The 17,168-nt window shown below is 46.7% G+C and overlaps 1 protein-coding gene and 2 long non-coding RNA genes across 4 annotated transcripts in view; all 3 read left to right on the top strand.

Moving 5' to 3' along the window:
* Positions 1–17,168, top strand: part of LOC148048782 (uncharacterized) — a 158,517-nt gene that overhangs the window by 121,202 nt on the left and 20,147 nt on the right. The window lies entirely within an intron of this gene.
* Positions 1–17,168, top strand: part of LOC148048789 (uncharacterized) — a 29,454-nt gene that overhangs the window by 10,197 nt on the left and 2,089 nt on the right. The gene's annotated exons all lie outside the window — the stretch shown is intronic.
* On the top strand, positions 1,781–8,247 carry LOC148048790 (uncharacterized). Its single transcript, XR_015695514.1, has 4 exons — positions 1,781–1,909; positions 5,188–5,412; positions 6,643–6,700; positions 7,410–8,247. It is a non-coding gene; the product is annotated as an uncharacterized LOC148048790 (long non-coding RNA).

The raw sequence follows: 17,168 nt of genomic DNA on the forward strand, positions 1-17,168 counted from the left end.
ATACAGAGTTATTGAGCAGAATTATAAGAGCCAAGGTGGCGCAGTGGTTAAATGCAGCACTGCAGGCTACTGCTAGATCAGCAGTTCAGCGGTTCAAATCTCACCGGCTCAGGGTTGACTCAGCCTTCCATCCTTCCGAAGTGGGTAAAATGAGGACCCAGATTGTTGGGGGCAATATGCTGACTCTCTGTAAACCGCTTAGAGAGGCCTGAAAGGCCTATGAAGCGGTATATAAGTCTACTGCTATTGCTATTACTGCTATTACTACTTTTATTTTGGTACCAAGACCTAAGGACCCCTTTTCTCTATAATTAGGAGTTTGAGTTTTCCAATGGTATAAATCAGCCATTGAGAATGGAGCATACACCCACACCTTACGCAGCTCCCCCGCAGCTCCTGGCAATCCAATTTCCCTTAGGGGCGACTGGAGTTCTGTCTCAACTGCTCCCTTGGACCGGGTGTGTGGTCCAGTTTATCTGTCCCTTCAGGAACCTTTTTGGTCTCCTTCCTCCTGGCCTCACCTACTGGGACCGTTGGTTCTTTTTAACCAATATCTGATTCCTCCTTTTGTCTCCCTGGGTCTCCTACCCCTTCAGTGCCAACCACTTCATGCCAAGGACACACTGGCAGAGGGCACTGATGTCAGAGACCCCCCTTTTTAATGTTCCGGTATTAGATTCGTTATCTGGGATTTGATGTCTTTTTACCTTGCCTCCTGTAGGCTTATTACCCATCCTTGTGACTATGTCTCAGAGGTTTTCCTAAGAGTGTGACATTCCGTCCACTTCACACCTTAAAGCCCCTTGGGGAGTCCCCCGCAATAGTCTCACCTCATCCTCTGGACGGTCAACTTCTGCCACGTAAGCTGAGGAAGCCTGGCTTTTGTTTCCAATATCTTTCTCCACGAAGAAATTGTCCACACCTTGATTTTTCTGGGCTTTGACCTTTGAGTCCCACACCGTCCAGGGACTTATCTCAGGGCCAAGTCCAAAAGTAGGCAGCATATAGTCATTCTGTCCCCCTTTCTCTGAGTTGGCTGCCCCCGGATGAATACACAGCCAAGGTACCTGGCCAGATATAATTCTTAGGAACCATTCACTCTCCTCTCAATGGCCAACTTACATGAACCTGGAGGCCTCCCCTTTGATTTGTCCCTCAGGCAATGGGGGATCCAGGCATGTTTGCCCGCATTCTCCAGCAAATTCTTGTCCCCAAACCTGGGTTCTTGCTTAGTGTCGATGCCGATAAGTCACGGGACACAAGGTGTGATACAAAATTATACTTTTATTTTGATACCAAGATATACGGACCTCAGTTTGAAAAGCTAACCAAGGACCAAAATTAGAATCTTACAGCATTTTGTATAGTCAAGGGATGGTCACATTCAACCCTTTGCCCTACCCCTCAGAATGCATGCATAGCAGATCATATTGATTGGTTATTTGGATATAGAAGTTGAGATATTGCACAACATCTCAACTTCTATAAGTATTTTTTTGTAAAACATAGCAAGATATTTATGTGTCTAGAAAAAGGAATTCTCTCCGCTTTTCCTAGGCCTTGGGGAACTGGCTGACGTCGCCTGACCTCACCTTATGTGAGAGAGCAACCCGGTCCCTGATCCAGCTGCTTCAAATCTATAAAAGGCAGATCCCACCCGAGGTGAGTTTGTTGAGGAAGCAGCCTTTCTTACACCTGGATGAGATGGGCTTCCTGTTGGGTTCCAGAAGGTCAGCCTTGCATTCATCCTGTGCCTGTCTTATTCCACAGAACCCGACCATCAGAAACAAGGGACACTGGAGTGGCCTGTTGGTCCCTTTCTGTGTCCATACAGAACCTGCCTTCCGGTACTGGGGTCAAACTGCCACCTCTTGGCTGCTGAACATGAAATTCCCAGCTCCAGCAAAAGGTAGGTTTCCCTCAGTGACTTATGGCCATTTTTGCACCCTTGTGACCGTTGCAGCATCTCCCTGGTCCCGGGATTTACATTTGGACGACTGACTCCCATTTACGATGGTTGCAGTGTCCTGGCATCACGTGATCCCCTTCTGACAAGCAAAGTCAGTGGGGAACAGGGGTGGGTTTCAGGGGGTACCGGTTGGTCAAATGTAGCGTCTCTTCCGGTATTTGTTCTTCTGGAGGCCATGTACTAGAACACTCCCTCCCATTGCCTGCCCCCTTGCTCACTCCCCCCACCCACTCAGTCGCCACTCGCTTGCCCCGCCTGTCCGCAATGCGCTTGCCCTGCCAACAGCCACCTCCTTACCAATAGGATCAGAGGGTGGAATATATGCACAGATGAGGCCCTGGGGATGAGAGGAAAGGTCCTATGTGGAGACAGGACTCTGGTGTGGATGGAATGGACATGAGAGTGAGGAATATAAATTCCGATAAAAACATTTTCTCTTGTCTTCATTTCTTTGCCTTGGCAATTAAGAGCTTTGCTCCTTTTCTGTCTCTCTCTCTCTGAAGAGGGAGAGGAGTCACGGGGGGGGGGGCTGCCTCAGAAAAAGACTGTTCTTTTATTCTGCTGTGCAATAGGAAGGAAGGAGGGGGGGGCTGCACATTAGCAGTGAGGCAGAAGTTAGCACCTTAAAACCACCTGCCAGGAAGAATAGCTCTCTTATAAGGGGGGGGGACCCCAAACCGGCACACTTTGCAAGATACCTGTGACCTTTGGTGAGAAAACAATGTAAAATCAGGTTCCACTATGGGCAGTTACAGGCCAGGTGGAAAAGAGATCAAAAAATCAGTTTTATGCAAGACGCGGATAACTTACTAAAACAAATCAGGAATCAAAGTCCAATGCATATAAAGAGACTATATAATGCATTAATAGAAATGGATTCGGAAACAGAATTAATTAAAGACTGTTTGATAAAGTGGGCCCAAAATTTTGAAGAACCAATAATGTTGGATACATGGGAAAAGATCTGGGTAAGAAATGTAAAGTTTACACAAGCCCCAAATTTGAGAGAAAACCTTTATAAGATGTTTTATAGATGGCATCTAGATCTTAAAAAACTGGCCTCTATGTATCCGAATTTACAACCTAAATGCTGGAGATGTGATTGTGTTGATGCTACATATTATCATATATGGTGGACTTGTAAAAAGGTAAAAGCATTTTGGATAAAAATATGGTGGATTATGCAAAATGTTCTTTAAAAAAGGATAAAGTTTACCCCTCAGTTATTTTTGTTAGGTATAATTACTGATTGTACAGTTGTAGAGACTAACTTGATTTTGCACTTAATAACGTCAGCAAGACTGTTGGTGGTGCAATACTGGAAGAAGGAAGATTTGCCTACTATTCAAGAATGGACATTAAAAGTAACAAACTTAGCAGAGATGGCTAAAATATCAGCATATCTTAAGGACTATTCAAATGACAGATATAAACTGGAGTGGAGAAGATGGATTGATTATACTCAAAATAAATATGGGACTAAGAAATTCCAGATAGTTTATGACTGAAGGAACAAGGAATGATATAATCTGTTTAGAGTTAGCCTAACAAAAGAGGAGTTAAAGCTCAAATGAAAAATGATATTAACTTTTTTTAAAGCTTATTTTAGAACGTTTTTGTTAAAGATTTATACCCTGTGTTGGTTCTGGGAAGTCGGGGGGGGGGGGAAGGTTGGGGGGAGGGAGGGAAATATTTGTAAAAGTGTTTTTTTCCCAAAATTTCCATTAAAAAAAGGTAAAATCCAAAGAACCAAACCAGAAGGGCCTGTTGTGCCTGCATGATTAGGGGAAGGGCAAAGGGGAGACCCTCCCTTGACTGTGAGATTCTCCTCTTGGTCCTTGATTAGCTTTTCAATCCTTCCATCTGGGAACCAAAGTGAAAGTAGGATTCTCTGTCACGCCTTGTGTCCGGAGGCTTATCGGGTTCGACACTAAGCAGGAGCGAGTTTGGGGGACAACAAAACCAGGATGGGTTTTACTCAAGGAGCCAAAAGAAGAGTGAAGATTCCACACACAGAACCCAGAGGGAAAAAGGAGGGAAATAAATACTCCACAGTTCTCAATTTTTCCCGCCACAAAATGGAGGACCCCCTGGGGCTTGCGCCATCTTTAGCTGTCCCTCTACTGCCTGTAAGGGGCAGTCTATCGTCTGGCCTTTAGGCCATACCTGGCCTATGCGGGCAGTGAGTAGGACAGCTAAAGCTCGCAAAGACCCATGTGTTTCTTCAGGCACCTCCTCCTCACAAGGCCTTTTGAATATGAATCCCATCTGATCTTTTATGCATATTTCCCTTTCATCGTCTGGGTCTGGAGAGGGAAACCTGGATTCTCTGGATCTCTAACACCAGATTATACTCCCAAGGGACAAGATTTTGATTTCACTCCCAGAGAAGGGGCGGAAGGTGGGGCTCCCCTCCGACTGAGGGTTCCCCCTTCAGAGGGAGCTGCTCTGGCTGAAGCCAATTCGGGGCTCGAAGCCCCTTCAGGATTGGCTCGTCAATGAATAAGCCACGCCCCCAAGGGAAGGCAGCCGATTGGTGGTTATTGTTCAAATCTCAGGTCCAGGCCAATCAAAGCCTTGGCTTGTGACATCAGAGGCTCCTCCTGAGCTCATTGGCTGGAGCTCGCCATGCAACCTCCAGCATCCTTGGGGAGTCTGGACCACGTAATGGAGGCTCTGCTCAACATCCCTGGAAAGTGGCTGGATTGGATAGCTGGCACTGGGGGCATCGCAGGGTCTCCCTCGCATGGGCTTCTCAGGAGGGAGAGACCCTTCGCTTTAAGGCAGAACTAAGGGGGGGGAGATTAGAAAAGTGGGGGTTCCATTAAACTTCACAGACGTGCTAATACCTGCCATGTTGGCAGCCTCCATCCCTGTCACCAATCTCCTCATCCATCATGTCAAAGGTTCTTGTCTCCAGAAAGGGGCTGGGCCTGGCTGGCTGGCTGGCTGGCTGGCTGGCGGTGAAGGGCACTCGGAAAAACCTGCAATGTTTAGGGGCCCAAAAAATGGCTCCAGGCTTTCCCAGTTGGGTGGGCATTGCAACCACAAAGCTAGAGGTCGACCTGCTTCATGATTTGGGGAAATGGCTAAACTCTGATTCCGTTGGCCAGATAGTAGTTATTTCCCAATAGCACACTTGGCCTGGCGACTGGACATTTGTTTTCGTTTTTTATTACTTGGATTTTTTATACCGCCTTTATTATTTCTCTAAATAGCTGAAGGCAGTGAACGTATCTAAGATTCCTTCATCCCCACAAGAACAACCTTGTGAAGGCTGAGAGAGGGACTGGCTCAAGGTCACCCACTGGGCTTCGTGGCTGAGATGGGTTTTGTGGATTGGAGTGAGGAAAGACGCAGAAGCCAGGGTTTCCGAACAACAACCAGTTTATTATGCAGAAGAACGAAGTGACAGCGATTCAAAGGCAAACCGCGCGCCAAAGGTATTTATATAACTAAGTAAACCAATCAGTGGCCGAGGACTGGGCAGCAACTGCTGACGTCAGTCCCTCGGCCAATCAGTAAGGATCTGCGGCCGGCAACAGCCTCTGCTGCGTCTCAGCCAATCAGGACGCAGCAGGGCTGTTGCTGGCTTCTTATAGAATAAGGTAACTGAATATGCAATCTATACTAATGAATATTTAACAATGGGACTCGTAGTAAGTACTTGCGGGGTGTGTGTGTGTCTGTCTTAATTCCAATGGTCACCACCTTTTCCTGTTATCAGAAATCATAGCAATACAAAGACAGTCAAATGGATGGAGAGCTGATACCGAGTCCTGTGGGGGGTTTTGAGCAATGAGGTGCCTTGAGTTGGATTCAGAATGAAATGGGAAGTCAGGATAGTTTGAATAGAGTATTGAGGGATTTTGTTGGCGTTTCTCAAACTAGGCCCCTTTAAGGTATGGGGGACTTCAACTCCCAGAATTCTCCAGCCAGCCATTTAGCAAGCAGAATTCTGGGAGTTGAAGACCATCCAAGCCTTAAAGGGGCCAAGTTTGTGTTTTTTACACAAAGTTGTTATACTGTAGTTTAATGACTGCTTTAGGACAGGGGTGTCACACTCAAGGCCCACAGGCCAGATCTGGCCTGCAGGATGCTTAGATACGGCCCGCAGGCCATTCTGCACACAGCGGACTGTCCCATGGCGCCTCTGCCAAAGAAAACGGAGCTTGAGAGGGCCGTGAGTGGCCCTACTAAGCCCCAGTTCGCTGGTAGAGCACTGCAGGAGGCTGTGGCTGCTCAAAACGGATCCTGGGAGGGGAGCCTCTGACACACGAGTCATGTTGAACTGGCTACTCCTACCCTGGCCAACCCCCCCCCCCCAAGGTCAAACACAACCCCGATACAGGCCTCAATGAAACTGAGTTTGACACCCCTGCTTTAGGCTTTTGTCATTTTGTCATTTTGTCATTTAATTGTATTAACCCTAATCTAGAGCCAAGGTGGCGCAGTGGTTAAATGCAGCACTGCAGGCTACTGCTAGATCAGCAGTTCAGCGGTTCAAATCTCACCGGCTCAGGGTTGACTCAGCCTTCCACCCTTCCAAGGTGGGTAAAATGAGGACCCAGATTGTTGGGGGAAATATGCTGACTCTCTGTAAACCTCTTAGAGAGGCCTGAAAGGCCTATGAAGCGGTATATAAGTCTACTGCTATTGTTCCCCATTTGTAGGTTAAGGCAACAATGAAAAGGAAAAAGACAATGGAAGCATTCAGCTGAAAGGGACCTTGTAAGTTAACCGCCTGCCCGCCTCCCTGCCTGCCTGATTGACTGATTGATAGATTGATTCTGTGTCATCAAGTTGAATGTTGATGCCTAGTAGCCCATAGATCATTTTTCTCCATGGAGATCTGTCCCCAACCTGGTCCTCTGGGTCTCCCAACCTTCCCCCATCCCCATTTTAGTTGCTTATGAGTGATCCTTCACTTTTCCCAGCATTGCAGACTTCTCCAGGGAGTTTGGTCTGCATTGATTGACAGCATGGAAACTGTGTGGACTCTGAGTGACCACAGAGGTAGATGGATGACCTGTCCCCAGTCTGGACTTTCAGGTCTCCCAAAAGTTCACCCATCCACACAGTAATCAAATCCACCAACCTTACCCTAAAATTTCCCCCCTTTCTCTTTCCTTCCACCTTTACCAGCACTAGGAACATTTCCAGAGAGCTGATTTTCACTTGATGTGGCTCAAATATGATATTTTGAACCTGGTGGTTTTTAGTTGAGATCTGCGTAGATTATATATCGAAAGGATCCTTCGTCAGGAGACACCCCCTCCCCTCTGCAGATGGTTGGTTCTCCACTCCTGCTGCATCTCACGCTAGCAGAAGATGATGGACTCCAAAACTTTAGGAAAAAGCCAGAATGGAGAAGGCAGGTTAGCAAAATTGGCCCTGAACTGAGAGAGGGTGTGGCTGTGTCTCTCCATTTGTCAAACAGGTCAGCAACAAGGAAAAAATGGTCATACGGTCAATATCCTTGGATGATCTCTCAGCGACCACTGATGGTCCCAACCTCCAGGTTGATGAACTGAGAGACTCCTTTGACTTTCAGACCCAGAAATCCCAGAAAGACAATCAGTGGATGAAAGATCAGCACAGCTGTCTCCAGGAGAAAGTGGATCAACTTAAGACCACAACGGAAGACCTGCAGAAAACCTGCAGGAGATCATGCCATCAGTTAGAGCTAGAGAACAAATCTTTGGTGAAATACATTGAAGAACTCTACAAAGAACTGCATGAGGTTACTAGCCAAGTGTCCATCTCAAGCAAGAGAAGGCTGACTCTGAGAAAGACCTCAAAGAGGTGAGGAACTTTCTGCCATGTGCAGAAAAGCCACTACAGCCAACTGAGAAAGTCACCCCTCTTCAGAAGATGAGGGAAAACAAGAAGAAGCACCTCAAAAGTCTGCAGCAGCCGCATCTGAGATCCCAGATCCGGCTCTGGCCAGACTCACCTGGCACACAAGGTAGCAAGTCTCCCCCATCACCTCCCAGGTACACCAGAGAGGAAATACGACCAAATGAGGAAACTCTACTTTATTGGAAGGATACAGAAGAGAATCTTGCAAGTCTGAAAGTACAAATCTCCCACCAACTCTTTTGAAAGCCTGAAAAATGAGGGAGGGTCCTTTCTGGGGTTCTTTCTGTGCCAGTTATGCACCTGGGGGCTCCCCCACCTTATCTGGTTATTCCCTGGGCAACAGCATCTCCTTCTCTCCCCAAGGTCCTTTATTGGTTACTATTCCTTTATTTCTATAAACAACTCAAGGCAGTCAATCTCTCAAACACATCTTCCTTCTCCTATTTCCCCTCACAACAACAACCCTGTGAGGTTGGTAGGTATAGTGACTGACCCAAAGTCATCCAGCTGGCTTTCATGACTGAGGTGGGACTAGAACTCAGGAGCTTCCACTTTCTAGCCTGATGCCATATTTTATTTGCACACATCTTTACACTTCCTCAATAGTTTGTGGGAATGCTGGTGATATTCCTTGACCCAGCAGAATATTAACTACGGTACTTCCTGATAATTAAGTTAATTAATTAGGATAATGCCTCATAAAACTGAGGAGGTATGAATAGCAATTGGCCCTTGCTCATCTCGTCTTCTATGTTGTCATTAATACAGGCGGGATAGTTGAAGAAATAAGATTTTGTGATGCAACATTTACACCAACTCTTAGACAAAGTTACTTTGATGTTGTTTTAAAAATGCCATCCAGCTTTTAGAACAATATGTATGATTTCCTGAGTGCATCAGAAAAATCCAGCAGAAAAATAGATAATTTTTAGCAGTAGGACTTAACAAGCTCTCTTATTTCGAACGAACGAATGGCAGCTGCAGTGTGAATCTTTCATTAAGATTTCATTTGTACTTTTTCTCGTATCATTTCTTTTTTAAATCAATTTTTTATTTAATCAAAACCTCCCAAAAATGTTTTAAAAAAATACAAGCAAGCCCCAAAAGTTAAATAAAACTACATTAAAAAGTACATAAAAAGAAAAAAGAAAAGAACCAGTTCAGGTGAGGAAACCAGGAGTCTCTCAGCGGGGAATAAAAGTCTGGATGTCATCTTGGGGAGAGTCGGGAAAGCACTTTTCTTCCAGTTGCTCAGCAGCTGCCAGTCCTGGATGCTCAGCCTTCATCCTTGAGTCCTGCACATCATTTTCCACCAGATGTCCAGGAATTTGAACTCCTGGCACGGTCCTTCCTGACCTGGGCAACTAGAGAGCCAATCTGGGCTTCTGTCATGTGTGTTTTCCCCAATTGTTTATGGGAGAGACACTCTTTGTCCGATTCCCCTCATGAGTCCTGTCCAGCATGGTTGAACCTCAGTTGTAGCCCTCATCTTCCTCAGAGCACACACACAGTCAGCCAGATGTTCGGACTGGATGTCAGCTGTTCCAAGGAAGGCGGCCTTTGGCAATTGACTGATGGTGAGGTTGTCAATGCCGAAGGGGTCCAAATTGGGCTCCAGTTGTTTTGGCATTTCACCCCTGGCAGCTATTCATCCTGGGGCAAAAGAAGCACCAATTAAATAAATAAATAAGTAAGCAAGAAATAATAAATAAAACTTAGCAACCAAATTAATATTTAAAACTTCCAGGCTCCCACTCTCCTTCCTTTTCAGCTTCCTAGGCCAGCCATCCCCACCCAAAAACCCAAAGCAGGCAACGCAAAGCAACCAAGGACCCCAGGTGACCTCAAGAGACCCCAAATCCTCTCCCTTCAGCCAGGACTCTTCTTTTGGGCAAGTCCTCCGGCCACTCACTTCTTGCAGCCTCCAAGTTGCCCACTGACTGCAGTAGGCTGGGTTTTTCTGCCTCTCGAATAGAATCCATCTAAGAATTAAATAACAATAAAATCATCATAATGAGAAAAAACCAAATTAGTTCAAACACTTACCATCCATCACATTGTGGTGCAAGGCAGAACATCTGACATCCTTCGCTCATCAATGATGGGGATGTTGGGGTAGATGGGTCCTGGTATGTACGGTTCCACCGTGATTATGGTGGCCTCCACATCTTCCTTTCGTTGTTCTGGCGACACTTGCAGACACCTTTTTCTGGGGATTGAAGAAGAAGAAAAGAATCAAATATAATCGACTGGTACATTGTTTTCTTAACAATGATAACAAAGGTAATTCTTAATGGGGGCTCCAGATTTTCAAGATTGGGGGTTGGATTAGAAGACCTCCAAGGTCCCTTCCAGCCCTGAGGGAGTCTATACTCTCACCTGTTAGTTCCACCAACGTTTTGGGGGGCTTTCAGTGCCCCACGGCTCCCCCGGTTGTGTTGATGCCACTCCCCTGATGAGGAGCAACTTACTTGCACGGGTGAACAAATATGCAGAACGTCAATGAAGACATAGACCCCAAGGACAAACAAAGTCGCCTTCCAGGGGTCCCCATAACTTGTCAGAAGTTGCAAAGAGGAAAGAACTGAAGAGGAAATGCTTTTGTAAAGTTGATTTGAGTCTTTTAAATTTATTTTGTAATGTAAATATACATCTGGATTTGGAATACCCTTCAAGATCCTTTTTTAATCCCTTCAATTCTGTTCCGAAATGGAAGAGACTGAGCTCGTGTGGCCATCCAGTGAGAACCCTCAGAACTTCCTTGGAGACTCTGGAAAACGACTTTGGTCATCTTTGGAACCTATGTCTTGTTTGGCCTCTGCGTTGAAGGTGTTGCAAGCGTCACCAGAACCACCAGCTGAAGATGAGGAGGAGGTCTCCATCACTGTGGAACCTCCATACCGGAATCCATCGATCCCAACATCACCATCATTGATGGAAGACGATGTCAGACGTTCAGCCCTGGTCAACAATGTGATGGTTGCCGCAATTCGTCCTGGGGCAAAAGAAACACAGATTGAATATTTTAAGAATAATGAAATAGAAACAAAACAATAAAAAACAGAGCAACCAAATTAAAGGCTCCTGGTTTTCTTTCCTATTAGTTTCCATAGTCCAACCACCCGCTCACAAAACCCCCAAAGCAAGAAATGCAAAACAACAAAAGCTATTAAGAATTAAATAAAAACAGCAATAACAAAATGCCTTTAAAATAGAAGAATAAAGAAAACCTGACAACCAAATTAGTTCACTTACCAACCATCACATTGTCATGTAAGGCAGAACGTCTGACATCCTTCGCTCATCAATTGAGGTGATCTTGGGGTAGATGGGTTCCGGTAGGTACGGTTCCACCATGATGATATCAGCCTCCAGGTCTTCAATTTGTTTCTCTGGTGACGCTTGCAGACACCTTTTTCTGGGGAGTGAAGGAGAAGGAAAGAATCATAACTGACTGGTACATTGTTTTCTTAACAATGATAATGAAGCTTAATGGGGGCTCCAGGTTTGCAGCTGATCCGCAGGCCATATTTAAGGGGCAGAGCCCCCATGACTGGGAGAAGGGCTGCCTCCTGCGCTGGCCATGCCCACCTCTTCACTTATATTAGCCCACCCCAAAAAAGTCAGGCTAGGGCTTATTTTCAGGGAAAGACGGTATTTCTGACCTTTCCTGTTGTTCCCTCAATGCTCGGTTCTCCCTGAGAAGCTCCTGGTCCTCTTCAGCTTGTTCCCGAACTCTGCAGTGGAGATGATGGCTTTCCTTGTTTACATCACTGAGTTCTTTCTCCAAACTATTGATTCTGTGTTGGTTGCTTTCTCTGAGGACTTCCGCCTTCTCCCCATCTTGTTTTTGAACCCTGCAACTCAGATCTCAATTCTCTTTTCTGAGCTGGTCTCATCTGAAATATTTCTTCCGTAAAAGATCTAAACCAGAGTAAAATTAGCTTCCTTGGGTTTGTGACTTGAGTCATCAGACTTGTTTAAAATTAAAACTAATTAAAATACCTGCTATTTTGTTTATTGGCTGGCAATTCAATAGAATAGAATAGAATTCTTTATTGGCCAAGTGTGATTGGACACACGAGGAATTTGTCTCTGGTGCAGATGCTCTGAGTGAATATAAGGAGAATAAAATACATCCATGAAGAATCATAACCCACAACACTTAATGATAGTCGTAGGGTACAAATAAGCAATCAGGAAACAATATCAATATAAATCGTAAGGACACAAGCCACAAAGTTACAGTACTACAGTTGTAAGTGGGAGGAGAGAGATGGGTGATGGGAATGATGAGAAGACTAGTAGTAATGCAGCCTTAGTGAATGGTTGTATGTCTATGTATAATGTTCTGTGTTTTGAACAAGTTAAAAAGAGTCCGGTCTTATTTTCCCCAACCTTCTTCCAGGCAATGTAATTCAACCTAGAACTATGGGGGAGAGGGAGAGAGAGGGAGGGAGAGGAGGGGAGTATTTAAGATGAAATGCTTCAATTGGAATTGAATTGAAATTCTTCAATTTCAGCCTTGAAATTTCCATGGTCTTCCTATAAATTATGAAGAAAAGAGAGAAATTGGCCTCCTTAGTTTTTTTTCACTTGAAACGTGATATTGTTTTGTCAATTAAAAAAATACTAAACATAACTTGGTGTGTTTTGTGTGTCTGTGTGTGTATATACAGAATTCAGTTTTTCTCTTTCTGCTATAACCGCAGTTTCTCCTTGCAGGAAACAAAGCTTCAGCCATTTGTTGGGGTGTATGAGAAATCAGTAGATTTTCAGGGGCTTCAGCTGTGCCTGAATGCTTCTGCAGCCACATTATTCTACTTTTTTATTCTCCTCTTTTCTGCCTAAAAAATTCCAGATCGCAGGATCCAATCTGGGTCGGTCACTGGGGCCTCAGGCTGAGCCTCCTGAGCTTTCGGACTTGTGCTGGGACCCCCCTCAGGAACTCAGGGACTTGAGGAGGGTCAGCAGCCCCCCGGGGGTCTCCAGGGAAGCCTTGCCTCTTTCCCGCCTCTTCCTCTTCCTCTTCGGGACTTTGAATTCAGGCATCAAACTGACAAGAGACAGAGACTGTACAGGCAGTCCTCGACTTACGGCAGTTCATTTAGTCACCATTCAAACTTACAAAGTGACTTATAACCATTTTTCACACTTACGACCATTTGCAGCATTCCCATGGTCACGTGATCAAAATTAAATGCTGTGCCATTGGTTCCTACTTATGACGGTCGCACTGTCCGGGGGTCACGTGATCCCCTTTTGCGACCTTCTGACCAGCAAAGTCCATGGGGAAGTCAGGTTCACTTAACAACTGCAGTAATCACTTAACAACGGTGGCAAGAAAGGTTGTAAAATTCACCTGTCTCGCTTAGCAACAGAAGTTTGGAGTCAATTGTGGTCATAAGTGGAGGACTACCTGTTGTAGGGGATCTCGTAAAATCCAGAGGAGGAGGCTTGGGGCCTGGGGAAGGGAAAAGAGAGAAAGAAAAACAGAAAACCCACTTCCTTAACGGCTGTTCAACCTTCTGTAAAGCCAGGCAGGAGAATTGGTGCTTCTGCAAGTTATGGGATTCCCTTTTGCATGCAATCACAGCTAAAACGACAAAGAAAAGGAGGGTAATTTTATACGGACGTATAAACAAAAGAGGAAAAAAATGCACCATTCTTTCAACATTAACAAAAAATCCCAAACTCCTCCCTGCAGGTCTTTGCATGGAATCCATCCCAACCGCAGAGAGATCCAGGGATTCCTCCTCTTCTCAGCCGGAGGAAAGAAACAGTTCAGGTGGAATCCAGTTGACGGGAGACGTAGATAGAAAATCACATAATGGAAGGAGAGGATTTGTCTGGCGATGATTAGCGTTGAGGGCCTCCGGTTGCAGCCTTGCAAGGCAAAAGAAGCAGACCTGGAAGGGATTCTGGTTCAAACAGGAGACCCTCTAGGGCAGGGGTCCTCCAACTTTTTAAAGGGGGCCAATTCATGGTCCCTCAGATTGTTGGGAGGGGCAGACCTGCTGGATGGAAGTGGCCAGGTGGTCATGTGTCTGAGTGGGCCTGGCTAATTTAACAGCCCATTGAACAATTAACACTTTAATTTGTTTTGCTCCTGGGGTTCTTTTATTTGCTTCTGTTTGCATGTTGCTCTTTTGGTTGCCTTTTCTTCTTACTAGATTTTATTTTTTCCAGTTGTTTAGGAGTCTAGTGGTTCACTTCAGGAAAGTCCGTTTGGCAGCAATTCTTCTCAGCCCCAAGGAGATTGAGAAATCTCTCTCTGTCGCTCTGTCTCTCTTTCTCTCACTCGCCGCCTCCCTCTCCCTCTCTCTTTCTGTATGTCTCTCTCTTTCTTTCTCTCTCCCTCTCTCTCTTCCTTTCTCTCTTCTCTCTCTCCTCTCTCCTTGTCTCTTTCTATATCTCTCCTCTCTCTATGTCTCTATGTCTATCTTTCTTTCTCTCCCCCCTTTCTCTCTCTCTCTCTCCTCTCTCTGTCTCTCTTCTCGCTCTCTCCCCCTCCCCCTCAATCTCTCTCTATGTCTCTTTCTCTCTCCCCCCTCTCCCTCCCTCCCCCTCTCTATTTTCTCTCTCTCCCCCCTCCCTCCATCTCTCTCTATCTTCTCTCTCTCCCCTATTTTCTCTCTCTCCCCCTCCCCCTTAATCTCTCTCTATGTCTCTTTCTCTATCTTCTCTCTCTCTCTCTTGCTCTGTCTCTTTTTCTTTCTCTCTCTCCCTCTCTCTCTCGAGATCTCTTTCTCTCTATCTTCTCTCTCTCCCTACCTCTTCCCTCTCTATTTTCTCTCTCTCCTCCCTCAATCTCTATCTCTCTCTTTCTCCCTCTCTCCCTCTGCCTATCTCTCTCTCTTTCTCCCTCTGTCTATCTCTCTTCCTCTCTGTCTATCTTCTGGAGACAGGGTGGTGGGTGAAAAATGGGCCTGTTTTTCACCTCCCCCACCCCCAGAAGCATTCTGCCATCCCAAAGTGGGCTGAAATGGCCCTTTTTTGGCCTCCCAGGGCATCTCTCGATTTTCATTTCTCCAGAAGCTCCTGCAGGGCAACAATGTTGGCCTTCCCTTCCAGTTCCAGCCCACGGGGCTCGCGAAGGTCAGTCCTGCCCTGAGCCGAAGGGTGGAATTCCTATTCCCTGCTCCTCTCCTGAAAGGCGGCCGGTGTCTTGGTCCATTTCCCTGGACATAGGATGACCGCTGAGTCTGTCCACTGCCTCAGATATTCAACCAGACACGGAGTTCCCCTCCGGTGTTTCCAAAACCATCGGGAGCCCCTGTGGATCCCCCTGCCAGACCGCCCCCAGAGTGGAGAAATCTCCCCCTTGCTTTTCTCCCAGAGATTCTGACGTTTTCCCCTTCAGATCATGATCTGTCTGATCTCAGTCCTTCTCTGGAGTTGGAGGGTCTTCCTGGCCATCCTCTCCTCTTCCTTCCCTGCGCTGATTATTGGGGTCCTTGGATTCACACCTGGGGCTGTTTCTCTTCCCACTCGTAGTTCGGCGGAGACTCTGGTTGCCTGGGATCTGGCAGCGGCGGAGTCTCTTAACCGGATTGCGCCTCTACGGCCACTCCGAGGCAGTGGATCCCGGAAGGCTCCTTGGTTCACTGAGGAACTCCGGGAGATGAAGCGCCGAAGGAGACGCCTAGAGCACCTATGGAGGTCCAGTAAATCTGAATCGAGCCGAGCATTTTTGACAACCTGCACCAGAGATTACGTTCGGGCAATCAGGACGGCTAAGAAAACACACATTGCCTCTCTGGTTGCGTCTGCTGAGTCGCACCCAGCCGCCCTGCTTAGGATAACCCGTTCCCTCCTAAATAGGAGGGATACGGGCAATCCGCTGCAGGGCAGGGTTGAGGACTACGTCAAATTTCTCGCAGACAAGTTTGCTCGGCTCTGGGCGGACCTGGACTCCAATCCCGCAGTACCAGCCGAGGCACTAAGGGATGATCTGGTAAGTCATCACTGGACTGAGTTTCAGGCTGTTGCCCCTGAGGATGTGGACAAGGCCATGAGAGCTGTAGGTGCCTCCACATGTGTGCTGGACCCGTGCCCTTCCTGGCTGGTTGTAAACAGCAGGGAGGTGACACGAGGCTGGATCCAGGCGGTTGTTACCACCTCACTTCGGGAGGGGATCTTTCCCCCCCTTTAAAGACGGCGGTGGTGAGACCCCTCCTGAAGAAACCATCCTTGGATCCAGCTGTTTTAAATAACTATTGTCCAGTCTCCAACCTCCCCTTTGTGGGGAAGGTTGTTGAGAAGGTGGTGGCCTTTCAGCTCCAGCGGTCCTTGGAGGAAGCCAGCTATCTCGATCCGTTCCAGTCTGGCTTCAGACCTGGCTGCAGCACAGAAACCGCTTTGGTCGCGTTGACCGATGATCTCTGGAGAGCCAGGGATACTCAATTGTATCTGTCCGCCCCGTGCCAACTCAACGAAGCGATGGATGTGATGAGCCAGGGGCTGGATGCTGTTAAAGACTGGATGGGGGTCAACAAGCTTGTGCTCAATCCAGAAAAGACCGAGTGGCTGTTCTTTAAGACTTCTTTTCAAGTCTTAAAGTTGCCAAGTTTGGGAGCCACTGGGATAAAGGAGCTGGTCCCTGGCTCAACAGCAGTAACTGTGAGAGGGATCCAAGTCTCAGCCAGCAGTGTGCTGCCTCTTCCAAAAAGGGCAATGCAGTTCTAGGCTGCGTCAACAAAGGGATAGTTTCAAGATCATGGAACTTGCTGGGACCATTTCATATTGCACTTTATACATTTGCACTTTATTTGAGTGTTGCATGTTAAAGAAGAATTATTATTCAAGTACATACAAATAAATACTGCAACGGAGCTTGCCATCAAGGTCATAACTAGGGACGGTCATAAAGAGGGTCGGTCACCTGACCAACCAGAACGTTATTGGGATATTTTAAAGGGCTTTGCTGATGGGTCCCCAGCCAAGGGGGCAGTTTTAGACAGAGCCACGTGGAGCCACGTTTCCCACCTTAGGAAGTGTATTTCTGATTTATGAAAACCAATGTAGAAGCGGTTCGCCTTTGCTTCTTCCAGGCAGAGTGGAGATCTCTTTGTGGTGTCCTGTCCCTTCCACAACAAATTGGGCCCATTTCAATTAGAGGCCAGCTGGCAGCTGCCACTCACAGGACACGCTTGACGTGGGATGACCTTTCCCATGATCCCCAACTGTCCTTTCTGGAAAACAAGCCACTGCAGCCCCTGAGCATGTACAGAGTTGATTTGCGCCCCCTGTTCCCACCCTGCCTTCTCCGGCCCGTTTGGTCGTAGCCAGACTTTGTCCGGAGCTGGGGGGGGGGGGCTTTTTGGTCTCCTCGGCT

This window comes from Thamnophis sirtalis, unplaced genomic scaffold (assembly GCF_051295495.1).
Source record: "Thamnophis sirtalis isolate CommonGarterSnake01/CBP01778 unplaced genomic scaffold, rThaSir2_p1.2 scaffold_2, whole genome shotgun sequence".
Classification (NCBI taxonomy): Eukaryota; Metazoa; Chordata; class Lepidosauria; order Squamata; family Natricidae; genus Thamnophis; species Thamnophis sirtalis.